This window comes from Vidua chalybeata, chromosome 1, assembly GCF_026979565.1.
Source record: "Vidua chalybeata isolate OUT-0048 chromosome 1, bVidCha1 merged haplotype, whole genome shotgun sequence".
NCBI classification, from domain to species: Eukaryota; Metazoa; Chordata; class Aves; order Passeriformes; family Viduidae; genus Vidua; species Vidua chalybeata.
In genome coordinates, this window is record NC_071530.1 from 123,340,133 (window position 1) to 123,356,820 (window position 16,688).

Sequence of the window (16,688 nt, forward strand, 5' to 3'; positions counted from 1 at the left end):
GAAGTATGTGTTTATAAAGAAGGCCAAACTGCATCAGCATGTGTGATAGTGCAGTCTAAACTCTTTCCTTAAGATAGGATGTTCAGCTTTTGAAGACACACACTATGCAGGACACAATAATGCTGTTAAATCTGAAGGTCCTTAGCACAAGTATATTGCAGAAAATCATTGATGTTTACTGTGTTCTTATAGGCAGTCTTTCATGGGAGAAAACTAGTGAAGTTCATGTCCTCATTTTAGAGTTTCCATTATGATACTGAGAAATACTTAGCTGAGTTCAAATCACCAGTGTAATTTGCCAGATCTGCAAAATATGTTGTGGTAAAAATTCTTAATGCTGATCTCTCAACAAAATCTAGGTCAATTTCAAAGAAGCAAATCTTAAGAGAAATGAACGCAATTAATTTTGGTAACAATTAGTGTACTCTGTAATAATAGAGATATATGAGAATCTCCTGAAAAATGATTCTGTCTTGGAAGTTGAGAATTTTTTCTCAGCAAGATACCAACAAACACACAGAGGGATGCTTCTGAAAGGCACTAGTAGTTTCTATGCAATGGAAAGGCATTAATCAAAACGAACAATTTACTTTATTGGACGTTCATTTTCACACAAAATGAAATCATTTATCCCATTACCCAGATAAAAAAAAATGAAATGCTTTCTAGAAAACTTCAGATTTAGTATTATATTAGATTTATTTTATTAAGACCTTGTCTTTCTAGAGATCAAATTTTTCCTAATCCATTTACTTAAACACCTGATTTTTTTCACTTCTGATATTCTCACGATTATGAAGCTGTTGGCAGCTTAGATAATACACAATGTGGCAAGTGATTTCTGACATGGGGCAACATAACAGAAGTGTAGAATCCAGTGTAGTTGAGGACCCACCAGACTGTGACATCATTGCAAGAAAGTCCGATTCTTATTGTGAATATTTGATGATTTTTACTGTTTCAATCGAGTCACTGAATTCTATCTGGGTTGTTCCTTCTTGATCATCATTGCTCTATTTCTTTTTCCTGTCATCAAAAGCACATGTACACACACACACACACATACACACAAAACCCATTACAAAAAGGGGTAGTCATCAGTTAGGATTTCTTTCCCAATTTCGCAAGACCAGGTCTACTAAGTTAGATGGGTTTTATCCATTAGTGTTCTTGCTGGTCTTATTCATGCATGTATTTTTAATGTAAAGTCTAAAATTGATAGGTACATCAGGAAGGGATAATGATTCCATTTGTTGATACTAATAAAGCACATGTCTATTGATGCAGTAAATGTACAGTTAAAGATATTTTGTGAAAGAAATATATTTGAAGCTTTTGACCTGCTGTACTCAAGGTCTATTGTTAGACAAAATTTCTTTCTCTTTACTATAAAAGGAAGCTGGGAAATAAGCCTGTCATTTTGGCCTTCATTATTTCCAACTGTTTAAGCAATTCCAGTCACACAACAGGAATGTAAATCCTGGGAAAAAAATGAAGTGGTAGTAATTAATGAGCTTGAAATTTCTTTCACTCAGAAAAAAATGCAGTCATCAGTAGGGACTATATTCCCTTACACTGCTTGTCTGAATAGTTGTATTTTAAATATTTACCATATATTTGACCTATTAGTTTTCAATACTAACTCAAAAAAAAAAAAAAAAAAAGGTTTTTTTTTGCCATTAGGAATGCACAGGAGAATCTCTTGGCAGAGAAGCTGGCAGCCATGGATGACATACTAACCAAATTAAAGGCCAATACTGAATCAATGCATTTGTTAAATCAACACATAAAAATAGTGGGAAGGAGAGCAGAGACCAGAGACTGTTAGCAAAAGCAGATAGTCACAATCTATTTGCATGACTATATTAGAAAGATTTTAAATATTTGTGAATATATATAAGTAAAAAATGGTATGTTTTGAGTCAAAAGGTAGAGTCTGATGTTGATGTAATTTTTCTATTCCCTGGAAATGGTTCACAAAAGAATCAAAAGAAATAACATAGAATGTATGACTTAACTACAAAGTACTCTTTGTATTTTGCTATAGCAATGAATTTAAAGTACTGCAGCAAGCCCCACAGTGAAAGTTATCATTTCTTCTTACAAACTTTTAAATACCGTATTCCCAACTGTTGGGATCAAAAGAATATCTTGCATTTCTAATCTTAATATTTTATATTTAAAAACACATTGATTCCCCTTAGACTACTTAAATGAATAACAAAGAGTATCCTCTATCATCTCTTACCATCGCAGTCCATGTCAGCTTTAAACACTCAGTAGTATAACAGAGCTTTTAGAACAAAATTTGGAAATACACATGAAAAGAAAAAATATAAAATATAATCCTAGAAAAAACACTTTTTTTTTTTTTAATATGGAGCCACTATTTTTCTTTGTCTAAAAAAAAGATGATAGAACCAACCACTGATAGTGACTGATCATGAAAAGAAACCCCAGGAGCATAGACACACTATAAAAAGATCTAGGAGGAAGTCATTATGCTGTTGAGGGAATAAGAAATTTAAGTCAGAGTTGTGAAATGTTCTCATTATAGGTCATCTCAGTAATTATCTGACATCTACAGATGGAGTCACTTCTTAATCAAAAGAATGAATCATTACTGATATTGATTCAAACCAAGATGTTTGAAATAATGAGTCCAGTAACTCAAGTATAAATTTAGAGGTAATTTCAGCAACTTCTTTGCGAAAGTTTCAGACTAAATAATAATGAAATATCTTATTATATTGCATAATAATGATAAGAAAATGGCCAGAAGAGTGAGAACTAAACTATCCCATCATAATCTGAATATTAAGACTTAAACAAAAAAAGAATCAAAGAGGTCACTGATATTTACCATCCCATGAACATTACAGTTTAATTAGTATCTACAAGAACAGAAGATTGCTTTCTCTTGAGTACAATATCTGTAGCTGGCACTGCTATTAGATTTAAGGATGTGCAAGTATTTACTTTATAAATCTTTTTTTAGTTGTTTGCCATTTGACTGTGAAAAGCACCTTGGATAGCATGCAATGTCTCAAGAACTATAGGAAGTTCTAAGAATGCACTTAAATATCTAGAATAAAAGTAAACAAACCAAAGAGGTAACTGCAATTATTGACAGTACACATTTTTATATGAACACTTTATTTCAAAAATCAGCTCCTTGAAGATGTTGATTTTCTATGGTAAAAGCAGCAAAGCCAAACCCATTGCTGAATAGACAGGAAGGGAGAGACAGCTTCTTGTTCCCCCAGAGACAATCACTTCAGGGCAGCACTGCATTCTATTTAGAGGTTGCAGTTGCCCATCGTGACATTGTTCTGTGAATACACAGAAAACTTTTTCTTGTCTATGTGGCAAGTTTCATGAACCCTGTAATGACATTGGCTGAAATCCATCTTTATCTGGGAGACCAGTCCAAAGCCTGGAATGTAAGCAGGTAGTAGGTCATCAAATCTAGTCCCTCACAAGGGTGCCTATCATTGTCAGTCATCACAGCCAACATGGGAATTCTACCTATGAGTCCCCTAAGACTAAGAAGTTCAAGTTATGTAATAAATGATTCCCCACATACATGGAGGGCCACTCAGGGGTAGTTACAAGTGTAATTAGTGTAATTACTCCCTTTCTAATCCTTGTTATTCTACCATTAAGTGTCAAGGGATGTATCCCTTTTTTATTTTCTAAAGATTTTTTTATTACGTAAGTTACACTTTTATATCACTTAAGCTGGCCATAGGCAGATTTAATTTTAGGACTGACTTCTTTATGACATATGGCATTTTGACTAAGAGGCCAACCTACCTTGGCCTTTACTGAAACTTGTTCCCATTGCTTTGATTCATGGTATAATTGCCAGGCAAGTCTGCTCTTGTAGAACAATGACACTCAATCCTATGAATCCTAATGCTAAATACTATTTTTCTAGAAGATAGAAAAGTACTCATTCATACAATATATATAATCTTGCCTAGTTTACACCATTTTGTAATTAAGGGTGCATTTTCTGTTAACACACATGTTTTCACCACAGTATTTTATCATAAAAAGAAGCCGTGTCTTCTTTCAGAAACAATCTTGCTTAAGTCAACAGCTCTTTTAGCACCAAAGAAAGACACACTCTCTTCTCCAAATTAGATTTTCTTTGATCTAGTTTAAAAGACAGCATACTTTAAAAAAGTTTAGAATGAACTTCCAATTTTCTAGAGAAAACCATGTGAAATCTATGGTGAAAGCTACATTGTGATCAACAATCATAATCAACATGATAAAATATAGATTGGACTGTAAGCACCTGTGTATGTTTGTACATAATAAAACTTACTTAAAATATTCAGAAAGACAGCAAAATAAGTGGTAAGACTGAACTAAACAAAAGGATGTCATATCTGTTGTGTATTTTTAGTGTCATGTCTATGTCTCTGTAGAAGGAATACCAGGATATTGCTTTCAAGTTAGTTGTGATATTCATGCATGGAATATTTTTCAAAATACAACATCCATAAAATATGGCATGAAGTTTGAAATTATAGTGACCTGCTAAGTTTGAAAGAATATATTAATTCAAAGCAGAACAGGTTCCTCCTAACTCTGACAGGGAAAAGATACTGCTTTGATTTTCTTCTTGAGATCTCAGGAAAGGAAACATATTAACAGTATGGAAAAGAGAGGAGGTTTCAAGGTCACCAAAGCCCTGGTGTGGAAGCAGAGTTGTGCTGCTGCAGTCATATCCCCACTGGGTGAGCTTGGAGGACTAGACTTCTAAGAGCAACGAATGAGATCCCACCTTGAACAAAGCAGAGGGAGAGGTCATCATGTCAGAGAGGGCAAAGAACAAACCTGAATGGGCAGGCAATGCTGTCAGTCTCACTCCACTGCTGCATGAGCATCACTAGTGAAACTTGGCACATGCCATTCAGGATGTGATATCTTCTACTACAAAGCAAATACTGAGGCACTCATTCAGAAATGCAGAGGGGCAGGATATAGGTGCATTGTTTTCTGGCCTGACAGAAATGAGAAATGCCCCAAAGAATATTAAAAAATCTCCAGACAAATAGTTACAATCATGTGTTGCATCCCGGGTTTGGGTTCAGATTAGGGGTTCTGATCTATGTTAGCTAACCGAGTTCTGTGTACCCCCATGCACCCCCCGTGTTTCCCCCTCCCTGCAGTGGCTCGCTCCAGGCTGCCTGCTATAGGAGCTTCCCCCCGTCACTCCTGCAACCACTCCCTGTCCCATCCTGAGAATTCTGTGTCTGTCACCCCGATCCCGTGACCCCATTTGCCCTGGAGCCTGGGGTCCGCACCTGCTGCATTCCTGTTGGGCGTCGTGGTCCACATCATCACCATGGTGCCTGTCCCCATCGGGGGGGGGGGGCTCTGGCTCCCCTCGCCCCACCCCTGATAAAACCCTGCAGCTCCTGGGTCCCAGTCGCCATTTCCCCCATGCGGGTGCTGGAAGCACAGGTCGCAGCCTCTCTGCCGCAGCTCTCCGTGGCCATTAAAACCTTCCCACTTCCCTTGTGGGTGATTTGGACATTCCTTCGCTGTTTACCAATGTCCATCGCGCAGGCGACAGAACCTGGCAAGCCCCGACTGGCGCGCTGCGGCAGCGGCACGCAGGAGCAAGCAACAAACCCGAGCTCCAGAGAGAGGCGGTGCCGATAGGCGCCGCAGCTGCCCGGAGCTGGGAGAAACAACAGAGGGCCACACAGGTGTGCTTGGAATTTGTACTGTCGTGTTGCCTTATAAACCTCTTTCCAGTGTCATAATCATATGCACTTTAAAGTTCATGTGATCTACGTGATCTAGCATGCTCAGAGTGCATAAGAAAAAATATGTACCTGCAGATAGGACACTGTCACAAAAGAGACTATATGGTGTCTAACCTCTTTGTAGATCTAGGAAAATCTTTTCTCAATCAAAATTCACAGCCTTGAACCTCCCCCCTTTTAACATTTTCTTTTCTCCATTTTGTTCATTAGTTTCTTAGACTATGCAGTCCTATTCTGTCTGCAGGGAATTGAGTTGACATTTGTGTTAAGTATAGAAGTCAGGATGTTTGCAGCAGAGGGGTTCAGGGGTGGCCTCTGTAATGGGAGCTTGTTCTGTGCTGGACATTCAGCCAGCTCCAATCCACCCACCACAGGGCATACAGCTAAACCCCTCAGCCAAGATGGTGGTACCTGTGAGAACACATATCACATATTTAAGGAAGAGTAAAAAACCCACAAAGGTACAAGAAAAGGGGGAAGAAAAATGTCAGAGTCCAGGACATTCCTCTGGCTGCCCTGACTGTCTTGAGACCCTGGCAGGGGGCTCGGAGACCTTGGCATGAAGTCAAAAACATCTGTGGCTTCGATTTTAGCCTGTGGAAAAACTGCCAACTTTGTATGAGGAATTTCAAGTCACAAGGGTTTGAGTAGTGTGATGAGTGAATTAACACAGGGTGAAACAGTAGAATTTTGGGGCTTTTTTAGAATGGGGTTCTGGGGACAAGATGGAGGGATTTGGGTGTGTCCTGACCTTCTTCTCTTTCTTCTTGTCCTCCATGTCTTGCTGTGATGATGACACTTTTCTTGTGCTTTAAGGTAGAGACACACTGTCTAACATAGATGATAGATATTGGCACAATATTGTAAACATAGTACACGTAATTTCTAGTATAAAATGTAAATGCTGCCTGAGGCGGCACACACAATGCCATGGCCGACCTACTAGACAGAGCTCAGCAGGTCAGAGAAAGAATGTTAAAGATAAGGAAAAATAAACAACCTTGAGAAACTGATGCTACGCATTCCAACTCCTTCTTTGGCTGCTCAGGCTGGGAGAACAAGGACTTTTACAATCTTGGGGTCATCCCGACATACAGACCCTGAGAAAAAAGAGTAAGAAACAGAAGAGGTAAAACCAAATTGAGAAAAAGAGAAAGAGAAAATGGACTTTCATAGGGGAACAGATATCCACACTACAGCCGTGGAGGAACCAATGCCAGAACAGGTGTTAGTTACTGAAGAATTGGTGCTGATAGAGACCCCACAGTAGAGTACAGGAACAGTGAAAGCAAAGAAGCAGCAGAGATGTTATGCAGCTCCCTATTTCCCACTCCCCCTATGCCACTTAGTGTAAGATAGAGGAGTCTGGAGAAGCTGAGGCTGCAAAAGTGGAAGAAAAGATATGGTTTTCATGTTTGGTTTTTGCTTATGATTCTCACTACACAAATTTATTTAAATTAGCAACAAATTAGTTTTCCCCAGATCAAATTTGGTTGTCCATAACAATATTTGGCAAGTTATCTCCCTGTCTTTGTATCTTTTCATGAGCTTTCTTATTAGGATTTTTTTCCCTGTTTTCTCTTACCCATGCCTCTGAGCAGAGGAATAAGAATGCAGATGTGTGGAAATCTCTTAGCCAGATTGGTTAAGAGTACCAGTTAGGCCTCTTATTACACTGTTGGCTTTCTTTTATCATATTAAAATAGTCATTCTGACAAAGACAGAAGAGTGGTGATTTAGCCCAGTATTTGAAGTACTTAGTGAAACAAAGAAGAGGCAGTTATCTTACCCTTTCTTATACCTCATGTCCTCATGACTGCAGCATTGACCTGGGATCAGATTTGTCAGAAAGACTAGCCAGAATCCTGTATCACAGCTCTGCTTTTTTCATGACTAAAGCATTAAGTAAAATGGTCAGTCTTTGCAGCTCCACCTCCTTGATGCCCAAGGGCTAATATAGCCTCTGTTTCACAGCCAAATTCCCGTTGCATTTTAACCCCAGCCAACAACTAAGTACCATATAGCGACTCTCTCACTTCTCCCCCCAACTTTCCCCCTGTGGAGAGGAAGATTGTAGAGAAAAGATAAGACTATAACAAATTAATAATTTAAACAAAATAATAATAAAATTTTAATAATAAGCATAATAATTTTATCTTTACATAAAGTTGAGCATTTATTGTCATCTTTTGTTGCATCCCGGGTTTGGGTTCAGATTAGGGGTTCTGATCTTTGTTAGTTAGCCAGTTCTGTGTATCCTCATGCATCCCCCGTGTTTCCCCCCACCCCTAGCCCCGCGGTGGCTAGCTCCAGGCTGCCTGCCATTGGAGCTTCCCCCTGCCACTCCTGTAGCCACTCCCTGCCCACTCCTGAGGATTCCGTGTCCGTCACCCCGTTCCTGCGATCCCACTCGCCCCGAAGCCCTGTGTCCACCCCCCTGCCGCATTCCCATTGGTCGCTGTGGTCACATCATCACCACGGCGTCTGCCCTCATTGGGTGGGAGGGCCTTTGCCGTTCCCTATCCCTCCCCCTATATCATTCCGCAGCTCCCCAGCCCCGGCACCATTTTCGTCCACGCAAGGTTGGGAGCAGGCTGCAGCTTCTCTATTGTGGCTCTCGCAGCCAATAAAGCCTCCAGCTGCCACACGGATGGATTTGGACGTTTTCCCTGCCTCTTTATTTTCTCCCTCGCACCGACGGCAAAGCGTGGCAACAGAAGTGCCTGGAAATCACAACAAGCACTGGCCCTGACGAGAAGCTGAGACGCCCGAAGCCAGGCACTCGGGAGCTGACCAGGGCCGGGAAAAATAACGCACTGTCACTATCTTTCACATATCTAGAAAGGCAAAAGTCTAGTTTGAAAGCTATTTGAAAATTGAGTGCTCTATCTTTAAAATTAACTCTTCTGCAAATGTTCCTAGGGTCCTAGCCATTTCATATAAAACCAGAGTGAAATAGAGATCTTTTTGGTTCAGTTCTGCACATTCTGACTTTGTGATAAAAGACCATAATGATAGCAGCAAACTGAAGTATCTTCTTTTGTCTTCTGACTCTGTTCTCTTGATTGCTTTGGGTATTTTTGTGAATAATACTTTTGTGACTCTGCATTTGATGGTCTCTCTCCTCTTTAAGAATAACCTATTCTTTGATGAGTAGTTTCATATATTTGAGGTTTCACAGTACCAGGAAACAGCATGTGAATTACAATGAAAAGACACATGAACTAGGATGCTTCCAGAATCTGTCTAGAATGAATTTATTTGTAATTCAGTTATTTAATTTCTCAAGGTTTAGGTTCTACAGAAATACAAGGAAGGAACATTTATGCCTAAGTTTTCTTGACATAAGTAGATGACATTATTCATGTGCTTAAATATAGAAGTCATCCTTGGTACTAAAAGGTTATTGTGATCTTATTTGCTTGTGTGAAGAGGAAAAGAAAAAAGGAAGATAGACTATTTCTTAAATTATATAAATTGGATTATTTGTCAAAAATTCTTCTTTGTAATGAGTATGTATCAAATAGTGATAACAGAGTAACTGTGGTGATAGTATGATAAATTCTGATGTAAGATTGTCAGAAGTTTTTTCTGCAGCCAGTAGCAATCATGCCCAAGGCCTTGACCAATATGGTTAAGGAATGTGCAGAAGGTGTAAAATGTATAAAGTGCATCCTTAGGGAAGCAGACCTGTGAGCTTTCTCAGAGTGATATTTCCAGAAGAGATGACACTGTTTTTGCAAGAAAGTGTTAAGAAATCTCAAGAAGATAACTGTTTTGATTTTAGCAATAAAGCAGAAACCTGTGACTTTGTGCAATCATTTTAGTGTGACTGGTGAGTAGCTAGAAAAAATAGCAAGTATCAGTCTGATATGATGGTCAATGCAGTATAGCTTTCTGATTATATTTTTTTCTAGATATAGTTTAGCTATTCAGAATGAAATCCTTACTGAAAGGTAATCATGTGCATCTGCAGCTCATATAGCAGAAAGGTAGGTGTCTACAAAGTGTGAAGAAATCTGTGATAATGGTCAGATAGTGTTGCTAAAGTGGTGCTGCGGTTGCCAAACCACTCTTCATTATACAGAAAAAAAAAAATGGCAGTCAGAGAAAGTCCCAAATGGCTGGAGAAAAGGGAAAGGTCACACCTATTTTTAAAAAGGGTACAAAGGTGCACCCTGGCTGAGCGAGGCTGTCTTACCTCTACATCTGGTAAGATCATGAAGCCCTCCTGAAAATTATGTCAAAATACATGAGTTAAAGGGAGGTGCATAGAGACAGACAACATTGCTGCACCATGGGCACTATGTGCCAAAATAATCACTTCTAATATGGAGTGACTCCATCTCTGGTTAAGGGAAGAGCTACAGATGTTGTCTATCTGGACTTCTGTAAGTGAATATCAATACAGTCTGGAGGCTGAATTGATCTTGACCAGCCCTGCAGAGAAGTACTTGATGATACTGGTGGGTGAAAAATTGGACCTAAGCTGGTAATGTGCTCTTGCCGCCCAGAAAACCAAGCATATCCTGGGCTGCACCAAAAAAAGCTGTGGCCAGGAGGCTAATAGAGGTGATTCTTCCATCTTTCATGACACCCCACCTGGAGTATTGCATCAAGTTCTGGGGCCCACAACAAAAGAAAGGCATGGACCTGTTAGAGCAGGTCCTAAGGAGGTTGATGAAAATGATCAGGGGACTGGAACACCTCTGCTGTGAAGACAGGCTGAGAGAGTTGGGTTTGTTCAGCCTGAAGGAGAGAAGGCTCCAGGACACCTTATTGTGGCCTTCCAATTCATAAAGAGGACTTATGAGAAAGCCAGAGGGAGATTTTATACCAGGGCCTGCAGTGACGGGACAAGGAGCAATGGTTTTATACTGAAAGAGGTCAGGTTTAGCTTGGACATAAGAAAAAAGGTTTTTCTGATGAGCTTGGTAAAACTAGAAAAGGTTCTTCTGACAAAAGAATTTATCAATGCATTAAAATCAGACTGTTAGAAGTCTGAGCAACCTGATTTAGTGAAAGATGTCCCTTCCTACAGCAGAGGGATTGGACTAGATAGATGTCTAAAGTTCCCTCTCAACCCATTCTATGATTGCCTGATTTTATAAACCCATGCCTCTTAGGTTATTCAATTGCCAGAAAATTTTCAAAAATTCTCCTGGAAACCTGAAATGGTGGTTGTTTTTAGGTTATATGCAACCAGACAGCTCAGTCTTTGATAAAGAGACTTGTGGATTCCATGGAGCTATGTTATTTTTGTCCAAAAGGCAGTGAAGCAATGGTGAACCTTGGAAGCACCAATGTTTTCAGAAGTGATTGTTCTATTTACATATAAAGACTTAGTGTTTAGGATGAGTTATGGTGTACAAAAATCTAGTAGTTAATGATCCTTCAGCCAGAATTTGGGAGGGAGGGGAATTCAGAGAGCAGGATTCCTCACATTTTGGCAGTGGCCTTACAGAAACCACTTCAACAGAAAGGTGTGTCAGATATAATAGCAGTAGCAATTTCAGGATGAAGGGTGAATTCTTGCATTTTTGAGTCAAACCAAACTAATAATTCATTATGATAGGTTAATAAAAATCTTGATCATTTTTGTCCTATCTGGTTTCTGGAATTACTCAGAGTGAAGTCCAGCGTCACTGTCAAATTGGTATTTGCTCATCTGTCCCTTCCTTATATTCACTTTACTTAAGCATTGGAGTTTTTAAAAATGTAATTTTAACTTCATTTTGCCATGTGTAACAGTAGGGGTATATGCAATAATTTTAGAAATGTTTTTAAAGTAGAAATATTAGTGTTTAAAATAAAATAAAATAGCGATTAGCTAATGCATCATAAATCCACAAACTATTATGTTGTCTCTTCTTCATAGCCATTTAATTTTGCATGCACATAACCAATGTTTTACTAACAGTACCAAGGGTTCCATATGTAAGACATTATTCACAGTATGTTTCCTGTTATTTTGCATGCCATTATTCTTGGTGAAAATAGTGTTTTGGCCTCAGGAGAAATATTGCAATTGAATGCACAGCAATATGTTTTTGGTATGGGGCCATGGTACTGCGACTTATATTTTTTTTTCTTTCCTTTAAAAAATCTCAGCAATCACGGCAACACAGCCAGGATACAAAAATGCAAAGAGGTGTTAAAAAGGACATATTTTCAATGTTTATTTGCAAATAAAATGTGTTAAGTGAAATGAGAGAAGGAACTGCCCTTTTCTGACCAGCATGGTTACATAGATATTCTGTAAATGTTCCTGGAAATGGGATTACATAGCTTTAATATAAGTATTTATTTTTGGAAATAGGTAGGCTGAGCCAAAAATTATTTTTATGAAGTTGATTGAAATGTTGAGGATTAGCACAATGAATAAAAATTAAACTAGTTTAAACTATATGCTGTATTTTTTGCCAGCAGATTATGTCATGTCATTGCAAAGGTGTGATTCATCGTATTCTATTCCAGTTTCCTCATGTAGCAAAATGAATCATAATTATCACTAATGACAATGTTAAATCTAGCAATTTGAGTGACTGCTAATAGAAAGTATCCAATTCACAGAAATCTATACCGTTACCTATTAAAGATTATATATACTAGGCTCATCTAGAATATGATCAAACAAGAAAAGTTTCACATTAAATTGAATCGGGAAAAAAAGTGCCATTAAGTCTTAACAAAAAAAAATTAAGAAATTAAATTCCTCAACGTGCAATATTTCCATTGTAAGAGCTCAGAGTATATTCAGAGTGTATTGGGACTGAGTGTCCCAATTCATATAAAATCTGAATCTCCAAGCATTCCCATCCTCAGAACTTAAGCACATCACCATGTTGTTACTTCCTTTTTGGAAGCCACACTCTTTCAGATAAGTTTCAATTATATGCAGTGAAATTAGTGGGAATTATTCACCTATGTTAATATTCACTCTGAATAGAATGCAAATGATTACTAGTCATATACATGAGTAAACTGCCATTCTGCTAAGTGTGATGAAAACAAGGTTTGCATTTCCTTTCATCCCACTAGCAAATGACCAACCATCTTTTGCTAAGGCAGTTTGGGTTTGCTGAGTCATTTAATCATGAGATCCTGCTTGGAATGACAGATAGTAACAGTTACATTATTATGGACTGTGGGACGAGGTCAGCTCTTCACTAGAAAATATGCCAAAAGCAGCACTAATTGTATGTTGATCTCAGATAACTATTTGACATGAAGAAAAGATTGGGAGCAATTGGTTTGGAAGCATAAGCTCTATCTCCTGCTATCAATGTTCAAAACCAACCAATTCCTTTCTTCTGTGGTTTCTTCAGTAAAATACTGCATTTATTTTGTCTTTGATTTGGAAAAGATCACTATGTTATTTCACCCAAAATCTACATATTGGACTTTAGACCATTTTCAAATTGACTACAGAGCTTATGTATGACGCTCTTGACTAAACATACCCATGTAGTAAAGTCACTTCATGCAGTGATTGTGTAGTTTGCTGGAGTTTCACAGAAAATATTGGAAAATGCAATAGAATGATAGAACCATGGAATCATTAAGGTTGAAAAAGACTTCAAGATCCTTGAGTCCAACTTTTAATACAGCACCACTATGCTTATCTCTAAATCGTATTCCTATGGGACACACCCACAAACCTTTTGAATGCTTCCAGGACTGGTGATTCCACTACTTCTCTGGGCAGCCTGTTTGAATGCCTGACCAACCTTTCAGTGAAGAAGTTTTTCTAATATTCTGTTTAAGCCTCTCCTGGTGCAATTTGATGCCCTTTCTCATCCCATTACTTTTTTCTTGGGAGAAGAGACCAAAGAGACCAACACATACTACAAACTCCTTTCAGGTAGCTGTAGACAGTGATAAGATCCCACTGAGTCTCCTCCAGGCTACCAAACCTGGCTCATTCAGCTGAGGTTAAGGAACAAAAACTTCTTGAACCCTGAAGACCACCTAAGAGAATTGCATTCTTTTTCATATTGTTCCATAGGAATATGTTGTATCAACATGTCCTATATTAGGTATATCCAATATATCCAATATATCTAATTCATGTTTATTTTCAGCGTACATCTTGAGAAAATGAATAACTTGCACTGGCAAAACCACAATTTCAAACTCAAAATCAGTGTCAGCAATCTGAACTGCAGGTAGCTAGTTGTAATCAGGATATATGTCTTGGAGATCAATACAAAGAGAAGCAAGGGTAGAATGAAATCAACTTGCTTGAGACTTTTTCTTCTAATCACAACTTGGTCACACACATCCTGCAATCAAATAACCAAAAAGTTTCCTCAAAGAGCAAAACGGAATTTCTATTGAGAAGGAATGTTGAATGACCAAGGATAAACAAATAAATCAGACTGGATAAAACACTGGAGAACTTTCTGCACAGCTAGAGGAAAGCACAGATTACCGGAAAGTAAAAGCGAATGAACTTAGATGTGAAATATACCACAATAATTTAACTTAAACAAAAAAAAATAGGAAATTATTTGGCAAAGGCAGTAAAACCAAGAAGAAAATTTTACTCTGCTTCATTCTTTTCTTATTTTACTGGTTTTCAGTTTCTAGTTAATCCATTTGGTATTAAGTTCTTAAATTATTGCCTTGTACCTTTTTAATACCAAGGAATAAAAGTATGTTAGAGAGTTTTTTGACATCCCATATCATACGCCTGAAGTATTTGTTCAAGAAATATCTAAAAAAGCTTTGAAATAACTAAAATGAATCCCATATGGTTTGTTTAAATATACTAAAAGAGAGCCTTTTTTTTTTCCAATCTAAGAGAACATCTGTACTTTATAATAGTTTTGTGTGTGTGTGATACCAGGCTGTTTTTCATACAAAATTGTAAGTCCAGCATTATATTGTATATTCTTTAAAAGTAGTAGTGCATTTCAAATTATTTTGTTGAAATTAGCCTTAAATTGATGGCTTTCTTTTTGTTCTTTTTATGTTTGTGTTTAATTTTTTCCAATAATTCTTGAAGATCAGTGTGCATTAATAGCTGCGGGGCATAAAGAGACTAGAGGAAATTAGCTGTCATCCACAGCCATTGATTCTGTGTTCTTATAAACATAAAGGGCTAAATTGTCTTTTATGTTGACCATGCATGCAGATCATGTCATTTTCATTAAAAATTAGATATCATGCATATATAGTACTATTGTTGATAGAGATGTTTGAATTATAATGGTTTTAAAACAAAGACTAAACTCATTTTGGTATTTTTCTATTCAAGTTTGGATTTTATTATTGAAATATGTAGTTGTATATGCATTTAAATTGAATAGTCAGTTATATATTTTTTCAAGTATTTACAATATTTCTGTAAATATTTTAGTGCTCTGTGTTCACAGTATGAATTAATTAATTTATAAACTGATTGAGGCTGGTTTTAATAAACTTTGTATTACATTTATTTACTTTGGGTTTGTTACAATCTGAGTTTTGGCCTTAAATTGACAGTCAAATGTCAATTAAGAGCTTAGTAGTACAGACATATTAATAAGTTACTGTAATGGGCCATAATTGCCTTAAGCATTCAAGTAAGTGCTATATGATTATTTTTGCTTTGTATCAAATTGTAGTATGATTATATCTTTGTCTACACATCACTAGCAGGCTGGCACAATGTAATACAGAATTTCCTCCAGCTCTGCTGTCTTCTGTTGATATTGTCACTTTACTTTTGTCATTCCTCCCCTAGTGTTTTCTTTGCCCAGCAGCTGATTACTTTGCTGGTAGTTGGTCCTTTAGAAACATCTTGTCCAAATTATAATCCTCATTGTCTTGTGTCTGTCTAGAAAACATCTTTTACACCTCAAGGCATTAAAACATGCTTTCATTGATCAAACATTCTTATCATAGCACAAGAAACCTATATTAGTTGGATTAAGAAAAAAAAAATCTCACAGTCCTCAGTACTGACCTTTTTGTTTCTCTGTCCATCTTTCATAGTGTAATGTGACTACAGATCTTATTTAAATCTAAGTGAAGCTTTAGTTTTTGTAGCAATAGAACTGCTCCAAAAATGCCAGGTTTCATAAATGATTAAGCCATTCTGTTTTATCCAGAACTCTGCAATATTCTTGATTACATCCTGCCTTGAGTTTTTGTCAGTCAACACTCAAACAACACAGATATGCATTTACAGAACTATTTTGGGATGACAGAGTGATTTGGAGATTATATGGCAACACATATATACTCACACCATTACATTTATTGTATACTTCTTTCCTAAATTAAATCAGGCATCTGCTTGCTCTTAAAACTTAAGCAGATTATAGATAATATTTAATTAAAAATTTTAATAATTCATGCAAATTGTACCATATATATATATATATATATATATATATATATAATTTTTTTTTTACATGACACTGTTAGGAATTTCTAAATGTTTTCTGAGGCAAGGGTAGTCTGTTGCTCCACTAGCCCTTTTAGTTTCTACTTTCCCAGTAGGGTTTAATCAATGTCCATCATCCTTACAAGTGGTAAGTGCCCATCATCCTTACTTGCAGCATCTGTTGACTTTTACTCAGTAGCATGGAGGTCATCAGACAATTAAGGAGCTCTCCACCTGACATCTATACTGTTTTCTAGAGGCAGAAGTTGACTGACTGACTGACTGTCTTCATCAAAGCCAAGTTACAAAACCTTATTTGGCTCTATCAGTTGCCTTTGCAGAACCTATTGTACAGGAATTATATATATTTACATAAATTTGCATTGGAATGGGATATCTTAACCTAAAATAGTTACCATAACAATAAACTAAACCCACTATTTTTTTATTCTATAAAGTACTTTTCAAATAAATATTAGTTCTTTATGCAGCTAAGGACTGACTTAGTTCATACATGGCAGAAA